This window comes from Brienomyrus brachyistius, chromosome 1, assembly GCF_023856365.1.
Source record: "Brienomyrus brachyistius isolate T26 chromosome 1, BBRACH_0.4, whole genome shotgun sequence".
Taxonomy (NCBI): domain Eukaryota; kingdom Metazoa; phylum Chordata; class Actinopteri; order Osteoglossiformes; family Mormyridae; genus Brienomyrus; species Brienomyrus brachyistius.
In genome coordinates this window covers 54,757,498-54,772,678 of record NC_064533.1, presented here as the reverse complement: position 1 = coordinate 54,772,678, position 15,181 = coordinate 54,757,498, and the positions used below count along the sequence as shown (strand labels likewise).

At 46.1% G+C, this 15,181-nt stretch overlaps 1 non-coding gene across 1 annotated transcript; it reads right to left on the bottom strand.

Moving 5' to 3' along the window:
• Positions 1–1,530: 1,530 nt before the first annotated feature.
• Positions 1,531–1,717, bottom strand: LOC125706153 (U2 spliceosomal RNA). Its single transcript, XR_007381912.1, has one exon. It is a non-coding gene; the product is annotated as a U2 spliceosomal RNA (small nuclear RNA).
• Between the last annotated feature and the right edge of the window lie 13,464 nt (positions 1,718–15,181).

Here is a 15,181-nt window from a genome sequence, read left to right as displayed (position 1 = left end):
CATCTCAGACACCGGTAATGGGTGAACACATGGTCTCTGAAGTGGACCATTATTTTTCTGTTGCAGTTTATATTTCATGTGAAATCTGTGTATAGGGACTCTATGTTTCCCTCTGTCTGTTTATCAGGGCCATGCTTATCTCCTCTGTCCCATTTCAATGCTAAGAGCTGCACCCCATTGTTACGTGTCGGATGGAATCATCGGTGCAGAATAAAGCCTCCTTAGTGTGATGGATGTTAGGCGTAGCAAACGCATCGTCCTAGCCGAGGTCACCCGTCTTTCACGAAGGATACCTCCCCTCACTGACGAGGCTGAGCTTCCAGACGGAAACTGGGGCCGAGCAGGAGCAGGAAGCTCATACTGGAAATGAAATAGGAGGAGCACAGTAAGAACGTGACAGAGAATCTGTCATTTCCTCCATGCGGACGAGCTCCTCTCCACCTCGGGATATGGAAGGCTGACCTTTTCCCATTGTAATTACATGCACAAGTTGCTTCTGCTGAGGATTACAGTAATTAATTGCCTAATTCAGGCATTTTATTATCCCCACGGTTACCCAGCAAGAGATGCTACACTGGTTTAATGTGGACTGACCTTCAGTAAAGGTCAAAGCGGTATTCGGTTAGCGGGCATGTGCTACGAGTTGAAGTTTTGAGGACTGAAATGACAGCATATGGTGGGAGGGGCCAGTTCCCTGCCCGCTGCTCATCAAGTTATGGGCGCATCCTCCTCGGTATGTCAGGGAACTGGAACTTTCATCCCATCACCTGTGATTCAGAACCAGGTCCTGAGTGATGCCAGCTAATCAGGCAGCTCTGTGCTGTCCCTTGCAATATGTGAATTCAGGTCCAATTACTCATCAATAGGATTTTTTTTCCTGTGGGGTAGAAAGGGAAAAGCAAATGTGCCTTGCTCCTGGCAGTAAACCATGTACGTTGATTTCAAGCAAATGGAGAGTTTGACACGGCACCTTCCTGTCTGCGGGGTCGAGCCTGTAAGGAGGTGCATGACCCCTGAAATGAAGGCCCATACAGGAGAGACACAGGGAGAACGAGAACGCGGAGGAGCAAATCCGTGGCTTTCCTGAGTCATTTGTGGGAAGTGACCTCATTCCTCAGATGCAGAGGAAAGATGTCTGTGTGAATGACATGATGTCATGCAGCGTGTGGAGGATAAATCCATAAACAGGGAGGCAGTTTGTGAACTCCTTTCCTTGGGATGTTTTCTGAGCCTCTGAGATCTTACCCCACATTCTGCTTTCCAGATCCAGTCCAGGAATCCTGACCAGCTCTTGAATCATCATGAACATAATAATTGATGCTTTATTGATCCCTGTTGGGAAGTTGTCTTTATGCCTCCCTCTACTTGCTCTTTTTGTAGAGTAAGCTGTCTGCGAAGAGCAGCCACCTGCAGTGGTGCCCAGGTAGCTGGGGGGTTAAGGGCCTTGCTCAAGGACCTGCAGAGATGCTGAGTCTGGGTTTAAACCGGTGACCTGCTGGTTACAGGCACACAGGCTTAGCCCACTACACCACACACTGCCCCCTAAGTAGAGGTGAACCTGCAATACCGGGTCGATGCATGGAGTGGACAGGACAAGCCCCACTTCCGGCTCCTTGTTCCTAAAATCTATTTAATATGTGGTTCCCTCCATGTGATGAGATATTAAACTGATAAGAACAGATATTACACTTGGTCTTAGCCAAAAGGCCTGAGAGCTGCTGCCATCTTAAGGTCACTCACATGGGGTTTATAAATATTTACCTGACAGAGATGTAAATACCATGAACACCACAGCACCTCAGGTGAAGGGACCGACCCATGTGACTAGTATGACTGCAGGTGTCTGAGACAACAGTTACAGTTATGCAAAGAGCTGTTTGGCCATTGACAGGCTACCCACTGCCCCAGCTTTGGCCCTGGAGGACGATGAATGGATTCTCTGTTTGACTGACACACCAGCTTGTTCAAATTTTCAAGAAGAGACCCAGGATGGACTACATTTTATTTATTTAGGTGATGTTTTCATACAAAGCGACATACATTTTTGAAAACAAAAAATAGGGTCAGCCAGTCCCTGGAGCAGTTGAGGGTTAAGGATGACATCAATCTCCCAGCCCAGGGACTTGAACCACTGACCTTTCGATCACAGACACAGCATCCTCGACTACTTCCATCGAGAGCCCTACCTTTTGCAAAGGAAATGTTTTCCTAATAGCCCCAGAGTGCTGAGCTGTTCGCCTTACATGTGAGACACGAAAAATGAGCAGTTTGGAACTAACTGTCATTTGGTGAAAGATTCATTTGCAACGGGTAAGTGACTTTCAGTCCAATGATGAATAACTAGGACAGTTCACACCAGTGAGGAATCTGCTCGAAGTTGTAATCTGTGCTTTTATCCAAAGTAAAAAAAAAAAAAAAGCTGATGCTAAGTTATTAAATATCAATCATTCTTGCCCCTCTGAGACAGACTGTCATCTGTAGAGGGCATGTGCATGACATGCAAGGATCAGGGCAAACATACAACATGAAATAGTGATGTCTTCGTAAATAATGCAATAGACTGGCCCATCCTCTAGTTATATAGAAGTTTTTGTCTTGGCATTTGAGTTTGGTTGCTGTTGAAATACTATGGCACAATGGTGACATGTTTTTGTTTGAGGGGACTCTTCGTCTGCACTTTCTGCTGAAGCTCTCACTTACTCTCTATCCTTGGGAACTTAATCCTTAAATAAACAGTGCAACGAGAATCAGGTATGGCACAGAACAGCCCCAAACGGGGCAGTCATTGACCCCTTCGAATCTCAGTTGGCAGGATGGTCTTAATGGGGGGCGAGGGGTAGCATATGGAGATTTGAGGGTTCAGGTCATCACGCGCTAGTTTGTTTGAATGTGACGGTGATAAATATCTCCACCCTATGACATGGAAATGAATCAATTTCTGATTCGACTTGGCAAATGGGAATTGCTTTCCCTGCATTCCATGTCCAGGAGCGATAGGTCACTTGTGGGTGGGGTGAAGAGTTGAATATCCTGCATGATGAACATCCGAGGTATTATAATGGAGAATATGAACATCGCACCATGAATGGAAAGGTAATTTATGGCGAACATGGTTACCATTCATGCTATTCCTATGAGGTCATTTCACTCTTGTGTCTGACTCCAATGTTCCTGTGAGCCAATTTACATATACTGTATGACACTTTACACAGCATGGCTCACTTGCTCCCAGGAGGGTCCATTCTCTCTTCATATGCTTGATCAGGTGTAATTTAAGCAAACTCCAGACTGCTCTGAATTATTATCTTTATCAGAAATGTCTTTTAGATAAGTAAACGTACATGGTAGTAAATGAAGTACTGAATAATGGGGGTGTGAGATTTATAAAGATTATGAAGTCTGGGTTAGATGCTGGTGTATTGAGGGCATGATGAAGTTGATGATGATGAAGATTATGATTTTAATACAAGGCTGTAAATGAGCAGTAACCATGGTAGCCACTCTCGGCTATTAAAATTGTTCTTCAGTTATTTTTAAACAGCCACTCCCTAGTGAGAGTTTATGGAGGCACATTGCAGCACACAGCCACTGTAGCCTAATGGGCCTGTTACGGGTCCTTACGCCCCTGCTTGCCTGCAGCTAAGTGGCCTGGTTGCTCCGAAAAATGTGTCTTAACCTCAGGGGCAGATCCCATGTGGGAGTTTCCCTCATGGGTGAGGATAACTGCACACTCGAGCAGTGGAGTTTGCCAAGGCCCATCTCCGCGGTAACCTGAGGGGCCATCTGGACTGAACCACATGCCCGGTCACCGGGGGGAGGTAATGGGAGGGAGAGGAAAGTGGTTTTTAATTACTTGTAAAGTCGAAAAAGTTGGCACCGGGTGCCAGTGAGCTCTCATGCCCTCATCTTTGTTCTTAGTGTTCCCATAGTAACATGAGAGAAGAAGTGATTTAGGGCCCGTGAAGGTTTGTGAACGTCACTAATTTGGATGGTTTCTTCTGGTGCCAGGTGACAGCCGTGATGGACACATAATGAGCTGCCAGCGGCAGACTCTGCGGAGGTTGCTCCCCTCGGACAGATGACCGACAATTGTCCACAACAGTTTCTCCATGACCTGAGGGCTAGAACATGGCTCCCCTCGGCTTGCATCACTCATGAGTATGGAGCTCAGTGCTTGTGTGTTCTTCCTGGTTCCATTCAGGCATTCCATCTTTACTTATTTTATCCAGTCATAACTAAATTGAAGCATAAAAATAGTTAAAATATGGAAAACAATGTGGAAGTTCTACAGCAGAAATATTGAAAGCTGCTTCCTCGACTAAAGAGATGATAGACCCCCCCCCTCCCCGTGACATCAAATAAACTTATATAGGGAACAGCCACCCTGAAAAGAAGGTTTCCGAAGTTTGCAGATATCAATGCTGCAAGGGACTGTTACAATGGGGCATGATGGATGATGAATCCAGCGTGGCTTAGAAACAGAAAGCGAACTTACAAACTGAGCTGAAAGACAAGAAACATGAGGGGTCTAAACACAGGCAGGTAGGCAAAAGAAGAATAAATTCAAGGCTAAACTAAGCATCAGGAAAAACTTACCACCAAACACATTCAGGATCTACAGGCAAGAAACACCTTCAGGGACCACACAGGAACAAAATGGAATGACTGCCTGAAGCCTACGGTAGGCACATATATAAAGAGACAATGAGGCTAGACAAGGAACAGGTGCAAGCCACTGACAATGTACCAATCACTAGGAATTATAAGAAGAAACAAGTGAGGGCAATCAATAATCAGTACAGACTCATACACAAAGAGAGAATAGAAGCAAGGGTACAAAACATTGCTACAAAGTTAGATACAAGTAAAGATACCTAAGAACAAAGGCACAAAACAACAACAGAAAAACATGAGAATAAGAAAAAAATTAATGTGCAGAAAACAAAACTAATATGTAAAGTGTCTTACATAGTTGAGACTGCTCTCTAGTCAGCCTCGTACCAGTAACAGATAGGAACGCACATTCTCAGCTGCATGCTGAGTCCATTCAGTCATGCAGTGGCCTGGGGAGAAGGGGAGGGGAACACATGAAAACTGAACGATCTTAAACCTAATGAAACATAGGGAAAAGAACGGGTTGGTCAGCAACACCCCCTGGCCAAACAGGGAGACAATGGACAGGAGACAGATGGGCAAGGCGGGGACCGAACCTGACAGGGGACCATGACATTATAGAGTCTGGCACCATTCTGTGCCCTACTCCCCCTCAGCAGAAAAGCATCCACTTCAGAGTTAAATGGTAGATGAGTATTTATTTATGTGTTCCTCCTGTGTGCACGTAACAATGGCATTTTCTTTTGTAGTTTTTGTGTTTCGTCTATGTGGGTGTCTTCCCAGACACGCTTGGACCTCTGACATAAACATGTGTTCAAATGCTAAAAGAAAAGTGCAGGATCGCATCACTGAAAACCCGAACACTCACCAGTACTGATGAGATCTGGAGGAAGCTGACTGGTGTGACGATTCAGTAATCTAGAGGAAGCTGACTGGATTAATTGCAGACATCTGCGCAGACTCTCAGGGGTGTGAGTATTCAGTAATCCAGAGGACTGGCATCATTAGAGACAGCTATGCAGGCTCTTGTAGGTGTAAATATTCAGTAATCTAGACTAGAGGAAGCTGACTGGCTTAATCACAAGTGGCTGCGCAGGATCCCGTATATGTGTGGTTTGGCTGCGATTGCACGCAGCAACGTCTGAGCACTGTACTTTTTTGAGTTGAGCCGTCTGTGTGCCTGACAGCAATTCTTTCATCTTCCTCACTGTCTGATCCCCCATGCATGTCTGCACAGCACAAAGGGATGTCTCTGGATGTCATCATCCCACAAAGGGTCCTAAGGGTCAACACCCCCCCCCACACACACACACACACACACACACACACTGCCTCTACCACCACCACAACACCAAGGCCCCACCCAGACGGCAGTGAGAACAACACAGGCAGTCCATGGGCAGCTTGATTGATAGGAGTGCCTTGCACCTACTGATCTAAGACCAGGGTAAGACTGATGCAGTTGTGCACTATCCATATGGCTTTGACCTCAGTTTCCATCTGTACAGAAACACCTCACATGGTACATACCATTTACAGAAGTCCTTTAGCTCTCCACCAGGTAAACAGGTATGAATGCTTATGCTGACCATTACAATGCATTATAGGTGTGTAGGAAAAAGTAGCTCAAGTAAATTTTAATATCTCCACCACTGTGTAGGGAAATTAATTGTTACTTTTTAAAATGAATTAAATTATGCCAAATGGTTGGTTTCTCCAAACTCAGTTGCAGAATCCCTGTGAGTCTGTTAATGTGAGACTTAAATGGGATTCACTAATTACCAGTATCGGTTAGTAACCTGGGTTAGAATGCCTGTGCACAGAGCTACATCACCAGGTAATGTAAACGACTGGTAGCTGTTCTCGCAGCCTTTGAGAGACAGTATCGCAATATTTTCAGGCAAGCTTGAGGTTTCAGGGCTTAGTAGCCAGTTTGCACAGACACAGTGACTATTGTGAACACTCAATGAACGGAGGCTGAAATTGTATAAAAGCCATACATTTATTCCTAACTAACACTATACTAACATAAGACACACATTACACTTAACATAAACAACAAACACAAAATCACGGAATATAACCAAACAGAATTTAATGTGAAAATTATGGTTTAAGGACAAAGAAGTGCTAACTGATCACAAATATTACATAAAGGCCGACAGAGGAATGCAAAAAGGGGGTTGTTACAAAGAAAGACCTCTGATAATTAGGAGACCCGCTAAGATACCTGATTATATCATTTAACTTTCACGATTGTATGCAGGGGTAGCGATACATATATATTTACCCATATTTATATAATGCTTCAAGTAAGATAGGTGATACTCTGTGAAAATATGGTTAGAAGGGCGGCACACAAAACACTAAGATTGTCTAAGGACACAGACGAACATAACCTATATGGATACTGAGACTAGCATTAATAAGTAAACACATATACGGTGTATACACAGGCCAAACTTAAAAGAGAGTTTTCTTTAGGGTGTTGGGTGAGTGTCTGGTATGTAAGGCAGGATGGATAGGGACGGAGTTGCGTGCCAAGTTGAGGGACCCTTATCCTTGAGGTCTATTGCTGTCCGTAGGTCCCCAAGTCTTTGGGCCATAAAAGCTGGAATCCTGGCCTCCCTTGTTTTCTCTGTGTGTGGGGGGGGGGATCACTAACCCCTCTTTTTTGCCTAGGCCAACAAGTTCCTCTAATACTAGGCTAGGCCTTGTCTCCTAGAATCTCCTTTCGTATGCGTGTGTGTTATCCTACAGGTGAGAGCTTCACAGCGCATACATAATACATAAGAACATGGCTATAATGTGTTATGCCTTTTTATAAATAGTCATTGGCACGTTTATAATACTTTATGAATACATTGCAATTCATTATGAAGTTATCCATAATGCACTATGATTACTGCTTTAAGTAAGAAAAATCTATTTGCCTCTCAATAGCACTTTTCCACTCATTGATTTAGTCATGCATACACATACCTCCCTCAGACAATAGTTTTATTGTATTGTATCGCTCACTGTGAATGCTGAACAAGTGGGCCATCTGGTGGGGGGGGGTGTATGTGTATGCACCCAGCCACCCACCCCCACCTATGCTCTATGATAGGTTTACGTCTCCTTACGGTTTGGATTCCTGCAACACATTCTCCTATTGTGTGGCTCATCTAGTGTTATTTGGAGGTTATGTATCCATATATGGTCCAGTGAGGGTGGTTCTTTGTTTAAGTTGACAGTTGGGTCTGTTATAAACATACTTGGCAACCTCCAAACTGACACTGTACATATATTTTACGCAGTTATGAGTTACTAAACTTTTTGTGTGTCGTCTGCTGACCTTCGTGTGCCGTCTGCAGCTTTCACAAAACTCTTAAAAGCTTCCAAAATATTGGCATTTAATTTCGTATGCCCACCTCACAATACATTGCAACTACAATAAGGAAAATTGCAATGGAGACGGGTCCACTGTAGTCTCGCTGTGCAATATCATTTAAAATCCATTTAGAATACATGACATTTATCAACATTCATTTCATATGGTTATTCGTTTGCCTGAGTAATAAATACCACTTAGCAAGCATTTACTGTAACAGCGATTCGCATTTAGGAATTCGCATTTTGCTAAATGAGACCCCAAAATGGTTGCTGCATTTAAACCCTAAATATTTTTAGATAAACATGGTATTTCAGCATAATTCAGATTATGTTTACTTTAAAATCTACATTTACTGGATTATTAATGTAATATACCATGTCATGGTCCTCTCTGTCCTGCGCTTTACACCGTCATGGTCCCCTCTATCCTGCATAGTACCCTGCCACAGTCCTCTCTGTCCTGCACTTGACACCGTCATGGTCCCCTCTATCCTGCATAGTACCCTGCCACAGTCCTCTCTGTCCTGCGCTTGACACTGTTATGGTCCCCAGTGTCCTGCGCAGTACCCTATCATGGTCCTCTCTGCCCTGCACTTCACACTGTCATGGTCTCCAGTGTCCTGCGCAGTACCCTGTCATGGTACTCTCTGCCCTGCGCTTCACACCGTCATGGTCCCCTCTATCCTGCATAGTACCCTGCCACAGTTCTCTCTGTCCTGCTCTTGACACTGTTATAATCCCATGTCCTGAGAAGTACCCCGTCATGCTCCTCTCTGCCCTGCGCTTCACACCGTCATGGTCCCCTCTATCCTGCATAGTACCCTGCCACAGTCCTCTCTGTCCTGCACTTGACACTTACATGGTCCCCAGTGTCCTGCGCAGTACCCTGCCATGGTCCTCTCTGTCCTGCGCTTGACACTGTCATGGTCCTCTCTGTCCTGCACTTGACACAGTCATGGTCCCTGCTATCCTGCGCAGTACCCTGTCATTCTCTTCTCTGTCTTGCACTTGACACAGTCATGGTCCCTGCTATCCTGCGCAGTACCCTGTCGTGGTCCCCCCTATCCTTTGCAGCACCCTGCCATGGTCCCCTCTGTCCTGCGCTTGACAATGTCGTGGTCCCCCCTATCCTTTGCAGTACCCTACCATGGTCCCCGCTGTCCTGCGCAGTACCCTGCCATGGTCCTTTCTGTCCTGTTTTGATGCTGTTGTGGTCCCCTCTATCCTGTGCAGTACCCTGCCATGGTCCCCTCTGTCCTGCGCTTGACAATGTCGTGGTCCCCCCTATCCTTTGCAGTACCCTGCCATGGTCCCCGCTGTCCTGCGCAGTACCCTGCCATGGTCCCTGCTATCCTGAGCTCACGTGGTCCCTGTTATGGTGCACGGTTTCTGGTTCATATCCAACCCAGAAGATTCTGCACCCTTCTCAACAGAATTTGGAGCCCAGCCTGTAAGGGGCAATGGAACAGCCCCACTGTATCCTCTGGCAACTCTGTATCAGATGGTTGTTCCAAATGGTGGCTGGATAGCCTAATTTACTTTTTGGATAAATACAGATATGGGAGGTTAAATATTAACTATAATGTGGCTTTATGAGGAAATGAGAAGTGGGTGAGTGAAACATTCCTATGAAAAGCTGGGTCTTACTGTAGCTTTGATCCCAGGTGTCCAGTGACATTTTCTGGAGAGCTCTTGAGTTCCTAGTGCTCAATGGTGCCCTACCCATGTCGCCTGTCATCATTTAATATTCCTTCATTTAACCATTCTCTCTGACTTTAAGAAACCTCTGCGGTCATAGCCTTGTTCCCTATAAGTAATGCATAAGGTTTTAATGTTTACCCATGCTGTGTGGTGTGATGTATGAGATCGGAAGGGAAGCCCCAGTCTTTACAATGCAACGCTCGTTTTGCTCCATGCGAATTAAAAGCATTGGAAACACCCACAGCCATCAAGGTTTGTGATGAATTCCCCATGATGAATGGCATTAATGCAATTTTTGATTTTTCTTTTCCAATTATTATTGCTGTGGGAGTATGAACAAATGCCTCTGCACGTCCCGTGATTGCTTGTGGTTTGGCTTTAATAATTACAGTCGGAAGGCAAGCAAAGTTGTTTAAAGGGACAGAACACTAGCTGGAAATGCCAAACCGACTTGGCTAAAACCTTTCTAAGAATTCTAAGAGTTCTAAGAAGCTTCATGAAGAGCAGCCAAGTTTGTTGAAAGATTGAAAGGTGTGCATATGGGCAACAAAGGTCTTTGCGTTGCCATAGAGACTTCTTAATGTTACCCTGCTACTGAAATAGTAACAGCAGGAGAATAGAGTGAGTGTAACGAACTCCACGCACCTGTAGCAGCCCGACATGGGTGGGCATGCCTCCCTGTCATGTAAAGTCAGGGCTCCCTGTGTCCCACCCCTGGGCACCATCTTACCTAAATATGGACTTGAACCACACTGGAGGTCATCCTTCTCAAACCTATGACTTTGAAGTGTCATACGGTGGCAGTGAACCTGTTAGACAATGTACAGCGCAGCAACTTAAACCATAAGAAGACAAAATGAAATTGGACTTGCTGGGGGTTTGTGAGGAGCAGTGGTGAAGGTTGCCTAGGTCCATATGGTGTTTCTTCTCCCAAACTGGCTAATATGTCTAAGAAAAGAAGCTCAGTGAAATATCAAAGGACTCCGCACTGAAAGAGGAATTCACTGAAGCCCCTCCATTTAAGTCGGTGGTAATCAGGGCTTCAGCTTCAATGTAATCGAGCTCGAGGAACATGACGTGCTGCAGCTAAATGCCTGATTGCTTTGTCTTCAACATCCCCCCCCCCCACACACACAAACACACACACACACATACATGTATTTATAACTTTGTGGAGATGGTCCATTCATTTCTATGGGAAAACCCTTAACTGTAATTCAACTTTAAACATAATTAACCAATTGGATTCACAGATTTTAATAAAACTGGGTTTCCCCTTGTGGGGAATATTACATGGAAATGGCAAACTTACCTCCTCCATCAATTAGATTTAATGCCAAAATAATTGTAATGGAAAAGCAGGACTTTAAAACAGCTGTTGATTGCAGAGTCAACAGGAATCTGTCTGTGTGCTGTTGCTTCACACACACTCAGTGGAGGTGATATTAAAACCCACAGTCCTGGAAGGTGTGAGGCACCAATACTAGTATCCACTGTGCCACTCTTCCAGAAAATATTATTAAATGATCATTTACTCATAATTATATGTTTGGTCCCCACAATATAATATATTGTAATAGTTCTGTGGAAGCTCTCATTGGCTGTTGTGGGAGGTGCATCATGGGAACAGGGATTATGCGGGAGTTTTGCTCATTATGTGTGCATGTTCTGGTGTTTGCAGGTAAAACAGCAAGCTGCACATGTTCTTTGTGTTGTGTTTGTATGAGCGAGCTGATGATGGATGTCCAGACTCACCATGGATGTAACAGGTATGGCAAATGATAACTCGGTGAGTCTGGGCTCTATCATGATGCCTTGCTCACGGGTTTATGCTTGTGTGCATCCTAGCCTCTAGGGGACGCACTGGTAACAAGTTGGCGTTTTTAAAGGCTGGTAAAAACAAGCAATAAAACCTGGCCAGTTCCATTACTGGTTGAAAGAGCATAACTTGTGTGCGAGTGTGTCCTTAGCGGCGCTCTCTCTCTCAAGTGAACTGCTACAATATATTATATATACACACACACGTGCAGGGAAGAGACGGACCCCGAATTGTGGGAGATGACAGGATTATTAATAAAGCCGGGAGCGAACAAAGCCAGAAGGGAAAATCCAGAAGAGAAGTCGGGTTACAAGCAAAGGTTCCGTAGCCAGAGGTGTCCGTGCTACACGTAGTGACAGGGCGAGGCGATGATGGGTAGGAACGAACGAGGAAGCCAGGTCAAGGGTGTAGGACAGGGCAGGCAGGCAGGCAGGGTAGGCAGGGGCGGGGCAGGGCAGGCGAGGCGGGCAGGCGAGGCGGGCGGGCAGGGGCAGGGCAGGCGAGGCACGGCAGGGCGGGTAGGGCAGGGCGGGCGAGGCGGGCAGGGTGAGCAGGGCGGGCGGGACAGACACAGGACAGAGAAACGCTCAGCAATGTTCCAGACCTTGGCGACAATACTTTGCAATATTAGCGATGTTGCTTCCGCCTTAAGTAGCGGGGCGATTACTAAATCATTGGTTGCTGCCGTCCCGTACCGCCCATGTGGGCGTGACATTAGAGGTGGGACTCGATAAAAAAAATGTATCTAATTAATTAGAAGCTTTGTAATTAATCGAAATTAATCACATTTTAATCACAATTCAATATTTGACGTGAAAAATAAGACATTTAAGCTTGGTTGAATCAATATTCATAAGCTTAAACTTCAAAATCTTTATTTTCCCATCAGTCTACTACACAGACCAATAGGTGAGTGCAGGAAACACAGAGCAAACTGTTTTCAGAACACTGGAAATTTTGACCAAAAATGCCAAAGTACTGATTGACAGCTGCTCCCATTTTTCAAACATCGTGTATGAAAAACCTGAAAAAACTAACCATCCCATTTCAGTCAAAAACTCCCTCAAGTATCCCTGGTCAAAAATAGTCTACCATCTAAAATGGTATAATTACTTACCTTAAATACTTACCTGATAAGCTATTAAGTGGTTCGCGATCTGTGAAAAAGGCAACATAGTGCGTTCAACTTCATGCAGCGCTGGTTTAAAGCAATGTATTCTGGTCCTGACGCAATGCATCATGATTAGATGGTTAGATGACGCTGCAAAACGACACCACGCGTCCCATGTCACATGGTACAAAAACCTCGCGAAAGCAAGACGACTTAAGAGATTTTTTTTTTATTTTTAAAGAACTGTATTAAGCAAACAGAAAGTATACAACATACAAACAGATGAAGTATACAAGACAATACGATAATTATACAAAAAGCCTGGGGTGTAAATTATACAAATAAATGCAAAAAATTTACATACATAAATCGTTTTGAGAGCCTTTTTGTTGGTAGAGTCTGATATTGATTTTATTCACATCCTTAAGGAAATAAAGAAAAGATGGTGTTTATTCATATTTATCGATAAAAAAAATTTCTAGAAGAATTAACAAATTTATCATAAAAACACATTTATCATTCTTTCTGGGGATTTTAAAGAAACAAAATAAGACATGGGGGTGGCATGGGTGGGCAGTGGTTAGCACTGTTGCCTCACACCTCTGGGACCCCGGTTCGAGTCTCCGCCTGGGTCACATGTGTGTGGAGTTTGCATGTTCTCCCCATGTCGCCGTGGGGTTTCGTCCGGGTACTCCGGTTTCCCCCCACAGTCCAAAGACATGCTGTGGCTAATTGGAGTTGCTAAATTGCCCGTAGGTGTGCATGTGTGTGTGAATGGTGTGTGAGTGTGCCCTGCGATGGGCTGGCCCCCCATCCTGGGTTGTTCCCTGCCTCCTGCCCATTGCTTCCGGGATAGGCTCCGGACCCCCCGCAACCCACTGTAGGATAAGCGGTTAGGAAAATGGATGGATGGATATACACACACACACACACACAGTGGGGCAAAAGTCAGCCACCAATTGTGCAAGTTAACCCACTTAAAAGATGAGAGAGGCCTGTAATTTTCACCATAGGTATACCTCAACTATGAGACACAAAATGAGAAAACGAAATCCAGATAATCACATTGACTGAATTTTAAAGAATTTATTTGCAAAGTATGGTGGAAAATAAGTATTTGGTCAATAACAAAAGTCCATCTCAATACTTTGTAATGATACCTTTGTTTGCAATGACAGAGGTCAAACGTCTTCTGTGAGTCTTCACAAGGTTGTCACACACTGTTGCTGGTATTTTGGCCCATTCCTCCATGCAGATCTCCTCTAGAGCAGTGATGTTTCGGGGCTGTCGCTGGGCAACACGGACTTTCAACTCCCTCCAAAGATTTTCTATGGGGTTGAGAAATCTTGCTTGTTTGTAGGTGACCAAATACGCACATGTTAGGTATTGTCAGTCATATCCTCTTCTACCCGTAGTCTTCCCTGCTGTATGCCTCCCTGCCTCGTCCTTCCCTGCATCCTTCCTGCCCGCCTGCCAGTCCGCAACCCGCAAACTCTGAAAGAATGATGGCCTCAGCGAAGAGAACACCTTCCGTAACCGAGGAGTACCACCTAGGTAACGTCGACCAGGTGCTATTTTGGATATCCTTGCCCGGCATCCGGGAAGATCCCCCGGCATGGGATCTGGTAAGCCAGAACTGGGATATCTTAGACCGGCTGTCCCTCAAGGAGGACGCAGAGGAGGTGCGCGAGAACTTCCAGCAACTGGCCGAACTCAGGACGGAGCGGTGGGTCGCGCCGCACGTTGCAGGGACTGTCCTCCTGCTGTCCACCCTGCCGGACTTAGCACAGCCTCCCGCGACCACTGTGACCTGAGGGCGGAAAAAAGGAGAAAGCCGGCGATCACCCCGACAGTCGTTCTGGGGGCGTGTGCGCTCTTCCCCGCTTCCCTCCCAGGTGGTGAGCAGTACGACTCCACGGTTGAGCCGGAGGTCACCAGTGCCACAAAGCTGCCTATGTGGGCAGTTTCCCCATTCCAGGGAACGCGCCCAGCCGTCATGGAGCTACCGCTGCCCATTGAGTGGTATTTCTTCTGGCCAGCGCAGCTGGCTAATAAAGGGGCCAGCGCAGTTAGGGACGCTATCCCGCGTGTTCTCCAGACTCTTAAGGGACCATCGCCCGTTACGCCAGCGCCTGTTCTGCCAGTCCCGCCGCCTGCGGCAGCTACGCCCGAGCTGGAGGTCCTGGCTATGCTTGCTGTCATCGCCGATCAGTTCTTCACCCTCCAAGGACTTTACTGGAGGGTGATGGATGAATCAGCCACACAGGGCTCCCCGGAGGTGGACCAGCTCGCCGCGCAGCTACGACGTGGCTTCGCCGTGTTCTCTCCCGCCTCTCCTCGGGGTGAATTGGAGAGGTTACCGAAGGACCCGAGGAGACTTCTCCTATTACGGAGCGCTCTGCCTGTGGCACCTACGCCTGAGCCTCTGCCTCCGGCACCTACACCCGAGCAGCCGCCTCCTACACCCGAGCAGCCGCCTCCGCCGCCTGTAGCCACTATACCCGAGGCGCTGCCTCCGTCTCTGCCTGTTGCAGTCGCTACGCCCGAGGTGCTCCCTCTGC